This window comes from Pinus tabuliformis, chromosome 9 (genome assembly GCF_031772625.1).
Source record: "Pinus tabuliformis cultivar Carrire ecotype Pingquan chromosome 9, CPIR1, whole genome shotgun sequence".
NCBI classification, from domain to species: domain Eukaryota; kingdom Viridiplantae; phylum Streptophyta; class Pinopsida; order Pinales; family Pinaceae; genus Pinus; species Pinus tabuliformis.
The window spans coordinates 1,445,385,232-1,445,403,852 of NC_142307.1; the positions used below are offsets into that span (position 1 = coordinate 1,445,385,232).

General features: G+C 41.6%; 1 protein-coding gene across 4 annotated transcripts in view; it reads left to right on the forward strand.

Moving 5' to 3' along the window:
• Positions 1-18,621, forward strand: part of LOC149154003 (uncharacterized) — a 289,071-nt gene that overhangs the window by 245,941 nt on the left and 24,509 nt on the right. The window lies entirely within an intron of this gene.

The window sequence follows — 18,621 nt, forward strand, 5'->3', positions numbered from 1 at the left end:
GATTAAGTCCTTAATCAACGGCTAAGATTAGATTTGGCTTGATCCATGTCTTTTGGACCATTCTAACATAGTTTCATATTAATTCCCATTAATATTTTATTTTCCCTAAGTTTAGACTTAGGGACTCCATTAAAAATATTAATTATTTTAATATCTCCTGAATTGTTTAGAATCTGTCCAAACCCTTTTGGGGTATTGGAGATCTCATGTACCCCAACCTCTCCACCAAATTTTGTGGCTAGAAAACATCCGGTGCCACCCCAAATCAACACTCCCTCTTAGCAAGGGCTGTGCTCTAGCAATACTCTTCATTGAGTATTACTCTAATCATTCGGCATCAATCCCTGTGCCGATGCTAGGCTTGCTACCAACCATCCTCTGCACTGCTGTATCCTGTATTGCTGCCCATGGTTCTGCCACTGCCACTGCTGCATCTATACAACATCTCCCACTGCATCCGTGCTGCTGCTGGTCCTTTCTCCCAGCAATGCATCCGCACTGCACCTCCTCTCATCAAGTTGCATCGTGCTGCCCACTGTTGCACTACAACTCAGTTATTGAGAAGTAAGTAACTGATCTCCCAACTCTGACCTCCCTGTTGGGCTAGAGACCCTCCTGATGCTAAAGCTCCCTTTGCCACTGAAAAGTGCTCCCTCTCTGACCTCTACGTTGCTGCAATAACTCCCTACATCTCGCACCATTGCACACCTCTCTGTGCCATCCTGCGCTTGTGCAACACTCCTGTGCCTCTCGCACTGCTGTAGCCTATTAGCCTCATGTTGTCGTGGGACTCCTGCACTATAGCTCTCTCTGCCGCTCCATCCGCATCTGTCTCTACTCGACTCAGCCAGTCCTGCTACTCCTCTTTGGGGCTCCCATAGCAAGGTCTAATCCAAGAGGTTGGGTACCTCGAAGATCCTGCCCCTCATCGCCTGTAGTCCACCTGACTACAACTCGATGTCTCCCCACTTCCGATCAAGTGGCGTGTGTGCACTCATGGCACAGTCATCGTCTGTCAAAACTTCCTTCTCTGCCCGTGTTGGCGCTGCCTTAGTCTCGGAAGACTCTCCCTTACTCTTCTTCCTTGGACACTAGGTCGCATAATGACCCAACTCCCCATAGTGGAAGCACTTGATCTTGGAGAGATCTTTCTTCTTCCATTTTATCTACTTTCCCTCAGATGCTAGGGCAACATCTTCCTCCTCCTACTTGACTTTGATCCCCTTGTTGCTGCTACCCGTCTTCAACTGCCGTCTGATCTCTTCCTGGCGAAGAGCTGCCCATATCTCGTCCCAAGGTGGGAGGGTCCCTCTGCCTAGTATACTCTGGACAAATACCTCCCAGTCTTCTGAGACAACATTCAGCGCTGTCCTCACCATCAACTCTTGATCCAGTGTTGCTTCTATAGCAGTCAACTGATCTCGGATCTCATTCAGTCCTCTGAGGAAGGTGTCAATCGGTTCTCCCTTCTTCATCTGATATGGCCTCATTTGATATTCTCAAGTAGCATTCTTCTTTGCACAAAAGTATGTTGGTACAATTTCTTGAGAGCCTCCCACATCTCAAATGCCGTTTCCTTCTCGGCTATGTGTGGTACTACATGATCCTTGACCCCGTTAAGGACGATGCTCTTGGTCCTTGCCATTGCCTGCTCGTACTTGTCATTATCATTGGGGTCAACTGGTATAGCTATTACCTTCAAGGCGAAGTTCTTGACACGATTTCTGTCAAGTACGGATAAGATTTTAGTCTTCCAGACTGCGAAGTTTGACGCTCCGTCCAGTCTATCCTGGTCTCTTACTCCGTGTAGTGCCATGATGCTCCTCTACTTCCCTCTTGGAAGTTCTCTGTTCGACTCCTCTGAGTCTTTACTTCCCTTCTGGAACTTCTCTTCTGGACTCCCTCTGAGTCCTGATTTCCCTCCTGGAAATCCTTCTGCCGCTGTCGAGATGCCCCCTACTCTGATCGTCTTGTGCAACCGCACCACTGATCTAGGTTCCTCGGCTAGAAACCTTCGGTAGAAACTCCTCTTGGCCTTGCTCTGTCAGGTACTGTTCTGACTACAGTACCTCACCAGCTCCACTCTGCAATTTTCCCACAGCCTTCTAAACCCTAGCAACTTGAAGGTGAGAGCTCCCAGGCTCTACACAATCTCGGCACCAGCAACCTGGCCTCCTTAGCCAACTGCGTCAGCCTTCCCAGCTAGTGCGTGGCTCTGCGTGAGCTTCCTTAGCCTCTGCGCTGCCTCTTCTCGGCTCACCCTTGATGGCGTAGGCACTGCGTCACCTTTCCCTTGTTGTTGCTCTGTCAGAAACAACTTTTGTCACCTCGGGACAACTGTTTTCTGCTGCTATTGCTCTGCTTGGCTGATATCCTTAGTCCTCATGTGATTTGCAATCACGCTCTGATACCATGTTGAAGTTTCTAAGTTTACTTAGTTAGAAACCCTCCATGCACTTTATTTGATTTATTCCTTCCTACTTGTTATTTTACTTAACAAGTTATTTACAAAGTAAATACTGAAAACAAACACTAGTGCATGCTCAACATATTACAATCAACAACTAAAGGAAACAGAAATAATCACACCATATGACACCATTATTTTTGGACCAATGTCCCTGAAAAAACCCAATATGGGAAAATCGATGCAGCTATCTGAGGGTTTTCTTAGTAAGTAATATCAGAGTATAATCTGGGTGCCGAAACTGGCCTACCCAACATGTTGGCATTATGGTGCATGTGTTGTACTTGATGGCAACCCACTCATAGAAGAACATCTCACTTATTTATAATTGGATGAATCTTCAGAAGAGATATCAGATGTGACTAATGGAGGACAACTCAAAGGAATCAGATGATAGTTCTAAGTGTGACAAGTTAGCTTTGCCATCAAGTCCAAAGGGGGAGATTGTTGGCATTATGAGACAAGTGTTGTCCTTGATGGCAAATCACACAGATGACAGATTAGAGTGCAGCAGGTCAGTAGCAAAGAATTGATGATCAGACTACAAAGAATGAAGAAAGAAGAGTATATACGCAGGTTCACTATATACCAAGTAGGGAATACATGAAGGTTCAATATATACCAAGTCGCGTATACGTAGGTTCACTACATACCAAGTAGGGTATATAAGCAGGTTCACTATATACCAAGTCGCGTATACGCAGGTTCGCTATATACCAAGTAGGGTATACACGCAGTTTCATGAACGGAAAAGCGCGTACATGTTAGAAAGCTTACTTTTGGTCCGTGGTAGTTAGTCCTCGGTATTTGAACCTATGGTTTTGGACCATGGTATCTCGACAAGTGTGTTGATCCCAAGTATTGGGCTCTTGGTATTGATTTATTATGGTTTTGGACCATGGTATTGAGCAAGGCCTAAGACTATAAAAGGAGAAGAAGATCATTAGGCAATGGTATTCGAAAAGTCTTGAATATCTGAAGAAGTATGAGATCCAGGATGCAGGTTATGGGTTGATGATGCATTGCTTGATCTGAGCTGAGGAGGGATCTCACCGGTTGATGGAGAACAAGATCTAAGGAGAGATCGGGATCAAATGGTTTGAAATGAACTATCTTTATGATGCTTATTCTAGATCTACATACTGACACATGTATTGTTCTATAAGTGTTATGAGTATGACTGATGTCTGGTACAGCTGCAAGTTATGAGAATTTTTTTTTAGATCTATACGCGGGTTGTCTTTGGCAAAAGCGCGTATGTACGCGGGTTTGATTCATTATAGTAGCGTATACATTATGAAGGATAATATTTGAAGTTGCAGATGGATTTGATGGTTATGGCAGAGTTATGTTATTTGCTCTGTGTTCTGGTGAGTGTGTTATTGACAGGGTTTCAATGTTTCAGTGATTCAGAAATTGATGATGCTAGTATTGACTGTTTTGTGCTTCAATGATATTTATGAGTCTAGTATGAAAATTTGATGAAACGTGGCCTTCAGATTATGTGTTGTGCTTCAGGAGTATCCAGTCTGAAAATTTATGAAACGTGGTACCCAGAGGAGAGAAGATTGTAGGCCGGTGCCTACGTACTAGTATCTTAGCTAGTACAAGAGCAAAGGGGGTTGGAGTTCCCTTCCAGGAGAGTCTGGAGAACGAGAGAAGGTTGTAGCCTTCTGCAGGTAGTAGCCTGCGTGCTGGTAAAGGACTGCACTAGTACATTGTAAAAGAAGTTTCTTAATAAAGGAAGATAGAAACGAATTGCAGCAGGTGGTTTTCATCCACATTGGGTTTCCACCTTATATCATGGTGTTCATGTGTGTTTCTTGTGTGTGATGATCTGTTCTGTTTTTACTGCACCTGCTTACTGTTCATATGGTTAATGCACTAACTAAAGATCAACATTTAATGGATTAATTGAATCATAAGTATTTTGGATATACGCTAGTTGCTTTAGACACATCTGCGTATACACGCGGGTTCCCTTGAATGAAGTAGCGTATATGTATCTAAGTATGGAAATGAAAAAGTTTTATTGATCTGATAATACTGATTCACCCCCCCCTCTCAGTATTATTTCCAACAATTGGTATCAGAGCAGGTCCTTTGGTAGAAGCTTGATCGCTTGAAGGAGATCCGTGGAACTATGGGAAAGAAGCTTAAGAAGAAAGCACCTAAGAAGAAGAAGACATCTCAGAAGAACTATGACAGTGGGAGAATCGATTGGGGATTAGGTATAAGAAGCTCTTCAGATTCATAATCAGATTCAGAATCATTTCAGAATGAAGATGAACTATCAGGTATGAATTTGCTATCCTCTGATGTTCCAGCTATCTATCCATTTGGAAAAGATGAAAGTGATAGTGAAGCAACTGAATTTGCTTTTATGGGTGAGCAAGAAAAGTATCAAATAGAGGCAGTATTTAGAAGGCTTACAGACAAAATTAAAGATCAACAAGATCTATTGAACAAAAGGGAATGTGCTTTCAAAGAAGAAGTTACCAAACTAAAAGCTCAATCAGAGGAAGGAAACAAGGTAAGAAAGTTACTCAAGGACAAGGAAAATCAATGTCAAAAGTTGCAGGGTGAAGTGACATCATTAAGAGATGAAGTCAATGAAAGAAGCACAACCATCAAGAAACTCAGAGATAGATCCAGTTACTATGAAAGTCTTGAAGCCACGATCCGCTCACTAAAGGAAGATCTTGAAGAGTCAAAGAAGCAGAATAAAGATCTACTCCAAGCTATTGAAAAACAGGTAAACGAAGATATCAGCTTAAAATCTCAACTGGAATGTGCCTTCAGAATTCGTCAAATGCAGCAGGATGTGAATGAAGAACAAGAAAAGGAGATTCTCAAACTGAGGCATCAGTTGGAAGAAGGAAGGAAAGCGGAAGAAGACATGAAGAAGCAATGTCTAGAAAAGGAAGAACAACTTCAAGTTGAGGTAGATATCTTGAAAGGTAAAATAGAAGAAAAGGATAAACTGTTGAGATTTCAAGATAGTACTAAAGCATTGGATGATATTCTTAGTAGTCAAAGGTCTCCTGCTATCAAGACTGGTCTTGGTTTTCATGAATCTGTTGAAGGTGAATCTAGTTCACAAGGTGAGGCAAGGAACTCTAAAGAGAAATCTAAAATGATCAACAAGGAGATGAAAGGTCAACCCCATCAACAATCAAGGAAAGAGACTCCTCAAAGAAAATCTTTTACTCCTATGAATATTGTTGAATGCTATGTATGTCATAATCTTGGACATGTTGCAGCTAGATGTGAAAGAAGAAGGGTTCAAGACCATCATGCAGAAAGATCATCACATTCAAGGTACTTTAATGGATATTGCTTTGCTTGCAATATGTTTGGTCACAAAGCTGTTGATTGCTACAGGAGACAAATGAAACATGTAAGATGTTATGCATGTAACAAGCTTGGACATATAGCAAAGGAATGCAGGAACAAAAGACGAACATCACACCAAAAGGAGAAAACATCATCACACTTGAAGATATGGAAGAAGAAGGAAGTACAGTCAGAAATATGTGGCACAACACAATGTACTCAGATACAACACAACACAGACATATCAGACTCAGAGGGAGCTGAGAGTATAAAACCTCAGTATCCTGGATCTCATACGCAAGTTCCATAAAGGGAAGTCGCGTATATACGCGAGTTAGACACTGCAAAGTCGCGTATATGTCAGTCTGAGGAAAAACAGTGGGGACAGGGTCAGAAAAAGGATCTGATATGATTCAGTCTGTTATTTGCTCTATTGGTTAATTATTACAGTTTGCTGAGGATGTGTGGAAATGTTTTGATACTTGTAAGATGTCTAGAAGTGTTTTGATCCTAACTTGATGATGATGATGTCTTGATACTTATTGCTGATATATGCATGATCAGATCTAACAGATGGCACAGGTTGAGGGGGAGCATATGTCTTTAATAATTCATTGTTGGCATTATGGTTAATAGCCTTGGTGATGATGTGGCTAAATGATATATCTTGCTATGTTGTGGTTGTGAGTTGCCTATGATAAAATCTCATATGATGCTTGGGGTTACATAGTAGATATTTAGATCAGATTTATGGTTGATTCTTTGATGATGCATATATGGTGTTTACATCGTGATCTTCATAAGGTTAAGGAGAAGTACAAAGCTTGAATACACATCTTCCTCACTTGATGATGAGTCACTCATATATTGCTGTCGTCATATGCATAAAGATCATACAGTAATGATGCAGGCACTCATGTGAATGACTTTGAATTCTATTCAAAGGGATGAATTGATACAGACATACCTTGTTATAGGTTGATGACTTACAGGACATTTATAGGTTGGTGATCTGGAATTAGTTGTACGCAAGTTTCACTAGGAATATCCGCGTATATACGCAAGTTTCTGTGGATACAGTCGTGTATATGTTGGTTTGAATAAAAATCAGTGGGCCAAACTCAGAATGAGAAGATTCTGATATGGGTTTGACAGAGACCATCTGGCACAGGTTCAGGGGGAGCAGATAATCTTCCAATGATGCATTGTTGGCATTATCTTAGAAGCTTTTGGTTCTAGTTCACAGTTGTTGTTGGTTCAGGTGGATCAGCTGCAGAAAGGAGAACAGAAGGAGAACATGATATATACAATGATTGTCAGAAGCTGCTGATAGTAGTTATTGGTCATTTGCATAAGTCTTGTTCTAGATATTTCGTCTCTATGTTATGTATCTCTTTTGTGATATCTCTTTCATGGTGTCAAGGTCATGTAACGGCCTATATTGGTTTCCCCACTATGCCTGGGATGAAGATGTAATGTTCTTGCTTTATCATGTGTAAACTTTTGATGTATCCCCACTTGGTTGGGTGGATGAGTCAATTCTAGTATATCCCCACGTGGTTGGGTGATGGATGTATGTATTGAGTCTTTTGATGATAGGAAGGTCTTTTAAGATGTATAAGTCATGGTTCTTCTTGAAGAACACCTTTTTGCAGATCTTGCCTTCAGTCAGGAAGAGCATGAACAGCACACTTCAGCAGTACAGAGACTCGGCATGTACTCAGGGGGAGCATGGACAGATTGGTACACCTTGGCATATACAAAGGGGGAGCTCATTCAGAGATTTCAACAGATACTCAGGGGGAGTATGGACAGCAGAATGTTCAGAAAAGGAAGAGAATATCTTGGTCCACCCTTTGCCCTTGATGTCAAAGGGGGAGAGTGATTTGGTGTTGTTGCCATCAAGTCCAAAGGGGGAGATTGTTGGCATTATGGTGCATGTGTTGTACTTGATGGCAACCCACTCATAGAAGAACATCTCACTTATTTATAATTGGATGAATCTTCAGAAGAGATATCAGATGTGACTAATGGAGGACAACTCAAAGGAATCAGATGATAGTTCTAAGTGTGACAAGTTAGCTTTGCCATCAAGTCCAAAGGGGGAGATTGTTGGCATTATGAGACAAGTGTTGTCCTTGATGGCAAATCACACAGATGACAGATTAGAGTGCAGCAGGTCAGTAGCAAAGAATTGATGATCAGACTACAAAGAATGAAGAAAGAAGAGTATATACGCAGGTTCACTATATACCAAGTAGGGTATACACGCAGGTTCACTATATACCAAGTCGCGTATACGCAGGTTCACTATATACCAAGTAGGGTATATAAGCAGGTTCACTATATACCAAGTCGCGTATACGCAGGTTCGCTATATACCAAGTAGGGTATACACGCAGTTTCATGAACGGAAAAGCGCGTACATGTCGGAAAGCTTACTTTTGGTCCGTGGTAGTTAGTCCTCGGTATTTGAACCTATGGTTTTGGACCATGGTATCTCGACAAGTGTGTTGATCCCAAGTATTGGGCTCTTGGTATTGATTTATTATGGTTTTGGACCGTGGTATTGAGCAAGGCCTAAGACTATAAAAGGAGAAGAAGATCATTAGGCAATGGTATCCGAAAAGTCTTGAATATCTGAAGAAGTATGAGATCCAGGATGCAGGTTATGGGTTGATGATGCATTGCTTGATCTGAGCTAAGGAGGGATCTCACCGGTTGATGGAGAACAAGATCTAAGGAGAGATCGGGATCAAATGGTTTGAAATGAACTATCTTTATGATACTTATTCTAGATCTACATACTGACGCATGTATTGTTCTATAAGTGTTATGAGTATGACTGATGTCTGGTACAGCTGCAAGTTATGAGAAATTATTTTTAGATCTGTACGCGGGTTGTCTTTGGCAAAAGCGCGTATGTACGCGGGTTTGATTCATTATAGTAGCGTATACATTATGAAGGATAATATTTGAAGTTGCAGATGGATTTGATGGTTATGGCAGAGTTCTGTTATTTGCACTGTGTTTTGGTGACTGTGTTATTGACAGGGTTTCAGTGATTCAGAAATTGATGATGCTAGTATTGACTGTTTTGTGCTTCAATGATATTTATGGGTCTAGTATGAAAATTTGATGAAACGTGGCCTTCAGATTATGTGTTGTGCTTCAGGAGTATCCAGTCTGAAAATTTATGAAATGTGGTACCCAGAGGAGAGAAGATTGTAGGCCGGTGCCTACGTACTAGTATCTTAGCTAGTACAAGAGCAAAGGGGGTTGGAGCTCCCTTCCAGGAGAGTCTGGAGAACGAGAGAAGGTTGTAGCCTTCTGCAGGTAGTAGCCTGCGTGCTGGTAAAGGATTGCATCGGTACATTGTAAAAGAAATTTCTTAATAAAGGAAGATAGAAACGAATGGCAGCAGGTGGTTTTCACCCACATTGGGTTTCCACCTTATATCATGGTGTTCATGTGTGCTTCTTGTGTGTGATGATCTGTTCTGTTTTTACTGCACCTGCTTACTGTTCATATGGTTAATGCACTAACTAAAGATCAACATTTAGTGGATTAACTGAATCATAAGTATTTTGGATATACGCTAGTTGCTTTAGACACATCTGCGTATACACGCGGGTTCCCTTGAATGAAGTAGCGTATATGTATCTAAGTATGGAAATGAAAAAGTTTTTTTGATTTGATAATACTGATTCACCCCCCCCTCTCAGTATTATTTCTAACACAACAGAGAATTTCCTTGGCAGTAATACCTCTCAGTTTCTGACAAATCTCCTGGCTGAAACCCCAACGTCAGCCTCTCTATGGACTGCGTCAGCCCCTCTCTGCCCAGCGCTGGCCCTGCGTCACCTCGGATGGGTCTGCGTCAGCCTTAAGAGGCCTTGCGTCAGCTCTCTGGCCCTCCGCGTCGGCAATGCTGGCCTCTCTGAGGCTCTGCGCAGCTCCCGACTGCCTTTGTGTGGCCCTGGCTGGCTGCACTGTTCTCCCGACACTATCTCTGCCTCTCTGTCTCTCTGTACTCAATGCCCCTCAGCGGCAACTCCCGATCACTAATTCTATCTCTCTTAGCAAACCCCGCTCTAGAGAATAAAATGATTGATCACTTTGGTGTGTTCTCGAAGTGACCCTCAAGCCTCCTTTTATACTTTTCCTGTTGACATATCAACGATAGAGATTAAGTCCCTAATCAATGGCTAAGATTAGATCTGGCTCGATCCATGTCTTTTGGACCATTCTAACATAGTTTCATATTAATTCCCATTAATATTTTATTTTCCCTAACTTTAGACTTAAGGACTCCATTAAAAATATTAATTATTTTAATATCTTCTGAACTGTTTAGAATCTGTCCAAACCCTTTTTGGGTATTGGAGATCTCATGTGCCCTAACCTCTCCACCAAATTTCGTGGCTAGAGCACATCCGATGCTACCCCAAATCAACATTTTCTGCAATAATTTTGTGAATATTGCAGTGTGTTTATTTCATTGTTGTCGTAGCAATAAACTGCTAATTTAATTAACAGTTGGAAGAAATAATTATAGTTGCTACAATAGGACTTCAGTAGTGAAATTTTCACATTCTTGATAATTACTTGTGAATTATGTTGGCTTCTTTTACTTCTTTATTATGTTATCTTTCATCAAGCAATTTCCAAATAAAATGTATGTAGATCACAAGAACAAGGAACACAAGATATAGGCACTCAGCCAGGGTAAACCCCTTTCTAGGGGAATACCTAATCCAACACTTCCACTAGTAGATTCAAATCAAATTGAGACAATTCAAGACCCTTTTAATCTAAACAAAGACCTCTTCCAATCACCAATTCATCCCTTCTTTCAGGTATTCTACCAAAATCTCCAAGTGTCAGCTTCCCAAACGCAGCTTTAATACAAAATTTTGCCCCCCCAGCTACAGAATTTTGGATCTACAGCTACTTCAGAAATTTCGGCCCCTAGCTACTTGTCCAGAAACCCTATAAATCTTCGCATGTGTGAGGGAGATGCCCAAAAACTTCAATTTTTCTTCTTTCCTAAATTAGGTCTTCTCTTGCACTTCGCTCTCTTTTTCGTCCTTTTTTTCTTGTAGATCGAACTTATGTGAGTGTGCTTCCAAATGAGTCAAGCTGCCTCTATTTATGCTACTTCCATAGCGTCGAATTGCCTCCAATAGGGCCGACTTGGTGAGTAAGGACAAAATGATTATTTTGACTCAAATATAAATTTCTTTACATGATATAAAATCCCAAGAAGGATCTAATAAATATGACAATAACTCTCTTGACTCTTGACAAAACCTAAAAGCCTTCAATGGAGGTTGTGACCTAGAAAATAAATGAAAGAGCTTGAAACCCATACTTCAAAAATATTTTTCTTTTACAATTTTTTTTTTTGACAAATACAATTCTTCAATAAAATGCAATGGCAATAGGAGGCAATCAACACATCAACAAGAGACACTGATTTGGTCAAAGACTAGGGAAAAACCCCACAAGGGGGAAAACCCTTTGAAATTATTCTTCTATTAGATTGTATTCAAATGTTCAATAGAGAGTACAATGAGCCCAAATCCAAAAGTCAAAGTCAAAATTTGACTTATCAACAAATCAACTATCCAAGATCCAAATGCTAATGAAGAAAAGTCAAATCTTTTCAACTATCATAATCTGCAATTCTGGTCAATGGTCAACAATAGTGAACATGCCCTAACCAGTCCACAAATTTGCTGTCAAAGTGCTCCAATCAAACGCGGTCAAAGGTCAAAGAGTGCAACCTCAAATGTTGGTTAACCAAAGTGTGAAAATTCCTCATCTGGAATCCCTACTACAACAACTGATGATATTAATCCTATTTGTTATATTCCTTTAAACAAATTACGTGTAGTTTCCTATGGCAAATTTCATAATACATACACTGCAGCCTTCACTTAATTAAATATTATACGGAAATAAGAGACTGAGTAAGAAAGAAAATACAACACAATATACACCGTTATTTTTGGACAAATGCCCCTGGAAAAACCCATTGTGGGAAAACTGGTGCAACAGATTTGAGGGTTTTATTATTATGCAGGAGAAAATCTATGTACAATTCTTGGATGCTCAATTGGAAATCTGATACAAAGAGAAATTGGACAAAAGGAATGGTGAAATGATCTCACCCAGTCATTGGGAAAATTTGAGACTTAACATGCTGGATTGGAGCCTTCGCGTAGAACTGTGTCACCCTTGCTGGGTATCATGCTGCTCCTTCTTTGGACCCTTTGCTGGCTGGAAAATCCAAATCTCTGCCTCCCAGTCTCACACCTCGACTTCCGGCTACTAAAACTTGATTTCCTCAACAGGAATTTGATTTCCCACTAAGGCCTCCGCTGCCACTGCTTCAACTCTGTGTGGGCCAGCGTCTGGTTCTCTCTGGATGTCGTTTTGCCCTTTCTCTGCCTTGTACTCTCCGGCCTAGGAAAACTTCCTTCTTCTGGATACTCACTGTCCCGCTTTGTAAGAAGTGTCCTCAATCAGAATTTCCTCCTGAGAATTTCTCACTTTAGAAATTTGATCTCTTGATCCCTCGGTGTGTTTTCCAAATGGCCCTCAAGCTTCCTTAAATAATCTTCTCGTTGACATTCAACATCCCAGATTAAAAGTTAATCAATGGCTAAGATCATTTTAGCTTGATCTTCGTCTTCTTATAGAAGTTACACCCACAATTAGATTAATACCCATTAATATTTTTAATGTCCTAAGTTTAGACTTAGGGGCCAACTAAAAAATATTAATTATTTTAATTAAAATTGTTTCTGGGTGGAATTTCCCAAAACACTTTTTGGGTTCTTTGGAATACATGTGGCCAAGCCTCCCTGAAAAATTTGAGGCTTAAAGCACATCTGATGCTACCCCAAATAAACACTCCCTCTTAGTGAGTAATGTGCTCTAGCAATATATGTTGCTGCATACTGCTTTGACTTTGAAGCATCGTCCTCTACGTTGCTAATGTCTGACATGCTGTCCACCAACCACTGTGCTTTTGCTGCGACTGTACTGGTACTGACACTGCCACTGTCAACACTACATCCGTACTACAACTCCCTCTCAAGTGCTACATCTGTGCTGCTGCTAGCACTACCACTGCCACCTGCTACTGCACTGCAAATTGTTGCTGCTACTCTATCAAGAACAGAAAAACATCCAAAATTACTGAACTAAATGTGTTCAGTATGATACCACGTGAATGTTGGAGCCTGACTACTGCTAGCATTTGCGCTGACCCTCTGAATCTCCCGCGCTGTTGTTGACCTCTGCTCTGTGCCATCTGCACTACTTCCACCTCTGCTTTGCGCTGCTCAGTCTCTGACGCTCCTAGCCACTGCAACTCTCTCTTCGACACTCCTTGGCACCATCCAACACTAGTCCATCCTGCTACTTCTGATCTGGGCTCCCGTAGCAAGGAAATGATCCTAGAGTTGGACTCCTCAAGGATCCTGCCCATCTGTAGCTCTTTCGACCTACAACTCCAAATCAACCCACCTCCCTCCTGGAGGTATCTTGCTGTCATGGCGAACTCCTCGTCTTTGATCTTCGTGGGCGACGCCTTCGGATCGTGCTTCTCATCCTTGTCCTTCTTCCTAAGAGGACACTGTGTAGCGTAGTGACCCATCTCACCACACCTGAAACACTTGATCTTCGAGACGTCCTTCTTATGTCTTTGCTGCTCCTGCTGTCCTTTCGATGCAAGGGCTGCATTATCCTCCTCCTCCTTAGGCTTCAATCCATTGCCGTTGCTTCCATCAAGTTTAACCTTGACTATGTCTCTCCTCAGCTCCTCTTGTTTTAGAGATGCCCACATCTCATCCCAATTTGGCAATGCTGCTCTGCCCAGGATACTCTGGAAAAAGACTTGCCACTCATTTGAGACAAAATTAAGGGCCAGTCTAACTAACTTTGAACCTGGAGGTGTATGCCCCACAGTAGACAATTCGACACGGGTCTCCTTAAGCTTCGTGATGAATGGATCCACATGTTCCCCCTTCTGCATCTGAGCAAATCCAGCTTCTGTTCCAAGTACATCTTCCTTTGCTCAGAAGATCCCTTATATAACGTAGCCAAGGCATCCCACATCTCCTTAGCGGTCCCTTTGCTAGCGACATGACAAACCACATGATCATTTACTCCATCCAGGATCATCCTCTTGGCCTTCGTCATTTCTGTTCGGTACTTCTTCAGCAGATCTGGATTTGTAGGCACAACCACTACGCTGTCGACATATGTCTTGAGGGCATGCTCATCTAGAAGGAATGGCATTCTAGCCTTCCAGATGACGTAATTGTATGCCCCATCCAACCTGTCCTGATCCCTCAAGCCACTGGTTGCCATTTCTACCACAAATGTCGAAAATCTTCGCTCTTCTCTGTGCTTCTGCTGGGCTAGTCTACGCATTCCCTGCTGGAGCTAGTAAAACTGTTGCCCCTTGCTGCTGCTAAGCTCTAGAGAATTCAAATTCCTTGGCTAAGAATTCTTTGAAGAAGAAATTCCCTCAACCAGGCTTCTCCTCTCTTTTGGCGATTTTTTGCCCAATAAACTGCCTGCAGAAAAATCTGTGTCCCACCAGCGTCTCCTTACGCTGAGGCTTCAACGCTGCTCCCTCTGCCACTGTAAGATCTTGATTTGGAAGCCCTTCTCTTCGTCAACTCACTCGAAGAGAGATTGCCTCGAAATTTCAGCCCTCTGACTAGAACTGCCCAAACCCTCTGGGGTTTCGAATTGTTGCCCCTTGCAGCTTTTCGATCTACCTCTTCTGCTCAGCGCTGGGTTCTTTGGCACTGCTCTTCTTGCTTCACCTGCAACTTTGATACCATGTGAAAATTCCTCAACAGGTATCCCTACTGCAACTTCTGATGATATTACTCCTATTTTTTAAATTCCTTTAAACAAATTAATTGTAGTTTCTTACGGAAAATATCGTAATACATACATTGTAGCCTTCACTTAATTAAATATTATTCGGAAATAAGAGACTAAGCAAGAAAGAAAATACAACATAATAGACACTGTTATTTTTGGACAAATGTCCCCGGAAAAAACCAATGTGGGAAAACCAGTGCAGCAGATCTGAGGGTTTTAGTATTATGCAGGAGAAACTCTGAGTACAATTCTTGGATGCTCAACTAGCAATCCGATATAGAGAGAAATTGGACAAAATGAATGGTGAAATGATCTCACCTTGTCACTGGGAAAATCTGCGACTCATCACGCTGAACTGGAGCTTCTGCGTAGAACTGCGTCACTCCCATGCAGTTCCTGCGTCACCCTTGCTGGGTATCATGTTGCTCCTTCTTTGGACCCTTTGTTGGCTGGAAAATCCATATATCTTCCTCCCTATCGCACACCCCAGCTTCCGACAACTGAAACTCAATTTCCTCAACAGGAATTCGATTTCCCTCTAAGGCCTACACTGCCATTGCATCAACCCTGCATGGGCCAACACCTGCGTCTCTCTGGACGTCGTTCTGCCCTCTCTTTGATTTGTACTCTCTGGCCCAGTAAAACTTCCTTCTTTTGGATGCTCACTGCCCATCTCTGCAAGAAATCTCCTCGATTAGAATTTCCTCCTGAGAACTTCTCACTTCAGAAATTTGATCTCTTGATCTCTCGGTGTGTTTTCCAAATGGCCCTCAAGCTTCCTTAAATAATCTTCTCATTGACATTCAACGACCGAGATCAAAAGCTAATCAATGGCTAATATCATTTTAGCTTGGCCCTCGTCTTCTTCTAGAAATTACACCCACAATTAGATTAATACCCATTAATATTTTTAATTTCCTGATTTTAGACTTAGGGACAATTAAAAAGTGTTAATTATTTTAATAAAATTGTTTCTGGGTTCTTTGGAATACATGTGCTTAAGCCTCCCTGCAAGATTTGAGGCCTAGAGCATATTCGATGCTACCCAAAATCAACACAAAGCCCAAAACAACCCAAAAATATCTAGTCAAATTCGGTCAAAAGAGAGAAAATTATGAGGTCAAGTCTACAATTTTTCTTGCAGTCAACCCAAGTCAAACTCCTTCAAATGCCTTTGTTTTTTGTGCCAAAAGATGCGTCTTGCCCAAATAGAAATTATCCCAAAAGATCAAACCCGAAACCAGCGCAAAAAGTCAAAGTCAATGCTGGTCAACATTGGTCAAAGTTGTAGAAGACTTCAGATTTCAGCCACTTGTAATTTCATCCTCCTCCTTTTCACATGCGACAAAAACCCTGCAATTTTCAGATGTATCGAACCCAAGAAAGGATGATGAGATGATGTGATGATGATGTCTGAATGAGGCTCCCTGACTTGTATTTATAGCGTTGTAGGAGGAGAAATTTGTCCTCTAGGCCGACTTAATCAAATGTGACATTGTGGGCTTCACTTCAAAAATACACTTTCCCTTATCCAAATCTAGTGCTTCAAAGGTCAATTTTGGTCCTCTCGGAAAGAGGAATCTAGTCCAATGATTGGAATTTGTCACTGAGCTGCCAAATTAACACTCCCTCTCAGCTAGGGAGAAATTCCAACTGCATCATGTGATCATCGCAAGTATCCTGTCATCAAATCATGTCCCATCTCTGCTCAACTCTATTTGTTGAATCATTCTCGAATCTAAAGAAGAAGAATCATTGGGGAGTTTCAACTACAACTTACCGAGCAAGGATCACAAACATCCCATTATGCAATCAATGGGAAAGATACCACTTGCTATATAAGAGGTAAGGATCACATCCATCTTATTGCCTACTGATCTTCCCAACAATGACCCTCAAGAGTCATGTGGTAGAACACCTGCATCATAACTGAGTTTGGGTGAGATACCCGACTTACCAAATCTAAGGATCACACACCCCTAAGCCTCCTCAACCCGTTTGCTAGACGGGGAGGGACAATCCCAACAAGCCTGAATTATGGGTATGATGCCAACTGGGGTATACTCTATTAATTAGACCAAGATAGGGGGAGATACCCAACTTGTCAAAACGGACATGGATCACACACACCCTATGGGTGACAATAGGGGAGATATCTGACCTACTGTGAGAGTAAGGATCACGCACACCTATTGCCCAGAGTTCCCTCAACCCTCAGGAGCCTTTAACACTCCATTCCCACCTTGGGAGCTCAACCAAGGAGAAAGAGCTATGCTCCGTGTTCTCGACCAGCGAAGTCCCTTATATGGAGGGGTCACATCCATCAATCCAAGCTACTCTTTGAAGATTGAGAACTTCCCTTTCGGCAAAGCCTTGGTGAGAATATCAACTATCTGCTCATCTGTTGATATGTGATGGAGTCTAAGGGCTCCTATCTGCACCATGTCTTGAACATAATGACATCTAATCTCTATGTCCTTGGACTTGTCATGAATTACGAGATTCTCTGCCAATTAGATCCCACTTTTTGTTGTCGCAATATATCACAGTAGTGTCTAGGACCTGTACAAACAACTCTCCAAAGAGCTTTATCAAGCAAATTTGCTTCACAGCTAGCCATGTTAGCGGCAATATACTCTGCCTCGGTAGCACTCAAAGCTATGGACTTCTGTTTCCTACTCATCCAAGACATCATAGCAGATCCAAGGTTTAAACAACATCCTGAAGTGCTCTTCCTGTCAACAATGTTTCTTGGCCAATCAACATCGGTATATCCATGAAGTCTCATAACTCTGACAGTGTATCTCAAACCAAGGCATTAGAGAGATTTTGAGGTCTAAAATGGACCTTGAAACAAAAATGTACACCCGAATCAGCGTTATAAGAACCAATAGGATTCAAGATGATGATGTCAACCATGCAGAATGATTCATCATTTTTGGAGTAAAAAAGTAAAAAGATTAAAAAATAAAAAAATAAAAAACTACTTTTTCAACTTATCTCCCTATGGTTTTACTCAAATTTCGAGTGGGAGCAATTGTTAGATGCAAAATTTAATTCCTTATCTAAGGCATAGCCATGTTGCATACTTTCGATGGACCCTGCTACAAGAAAAATGAGAAATACATTAAAAATGTGATTGAAAACACTTTTTTCATGTATTTCTCAATTTTCGTGTAGTAGGATCCATTGGAAGTGTTGTCACCCGCATTGTATAGGCACCGTGACAATGCTCAAGGCGACGGTTGTCACTCTTATCCCTGCCCACTCTGTTCTAACTGTATCCCAATAGCAACCTATGGGGGGTAGTTCCTATGGAATGAGATGAAGGAAAACAAGTTGGAAACCAACTTGTTTGGGAGACACGGATGAGCGACCTAGCCACTTGGTTGAATTTAAGCAAGGTTATTAATTCCATTAGATTTTAAAGTATGAGACCAGTGCCTTAATGGAGTCACAAATTTTTGCTTATAGTAAAATGGAACCAAATGACCGGATAGACCCCTGCTGCTTGAGATGATTGACTAACTTATATGAGATGCAATTCCTAGGACCTATGTGAGATGCAGTGATCTTGGTAAATTTTAGTTATATGTCTAGTTTAAATGTAACCTTCTCTTAACTATTTTGAAGTGAGGCTCCAAGGTAGGTTGTGGGAAGGAGGCCAATAGGAAACAGGCTAGGGCCTGATTAACGATACCTTCTGTTGTGCTCCTATCACCCAATGCCTCCAGCACTACAGAGATTGTGGCTTTGATGACTGCGAGGTCATCGTGTTAACCACCGAAGAGTTGCCGAGGCCCCTCAAGCTAAGTGAGAAGGGTTGCCTTATGTTTCTATCAGCTTAGCTTATGCTAGGCAGTAAATTATTAGTGCAATCTAGACTTAGTATGCTAAATGCAATA